We start from the raw sequence: 355 nt of genomic DNA, 5'->3' as shown, positions 1-355 counted from the left end.
AGTGTATGATAATGTTGTGGTTAATATGATGGTTTTGTTATAGTGTACGACCATGTGAACAAAATGTGTGTGCCTGTGCTGTTCCCTTTGCCAGTATGGGGGTGAAGGACTCCCTCAAGCCATCCTTGAATGGCGTTTCCCTTCCCCTCCCATCATATCTATATGTGATAATCCAATAAAGAATCAATCAATCAGTGCGAGCGACGTGTCATCCTAGGCATAATTCCAGACAGCTGCGCTCACAGCACTGCCTGCTGTGTTCACTACTTCTCCAAGTTTCTTGATGAATAGATCAGCAGCTTGCATAAAAGATATAATGCGGTCACCTTGACAAAGCCTTTCATAGCAAAATAAC

The sequence above is a fragment of the Dermacentor andersoni genome, chromosome 10 (assembly GCF_023375885.2).
Source record: "Dermacentor andersoni chromosome 10, qqDerAnde1_hic_scaffold, whole genome shotgun sequence".
NCBI lineage: Eukaryota > Metazoa > Arthropoda > Arachnida > Ixodida > Ixodidae > Dermacentor > Dermacentor andersoni.
The sequence above is the reverse complement of the archived record's forward strand: the minus strand, read 5'-3'. Positions refer to the sequence as shown.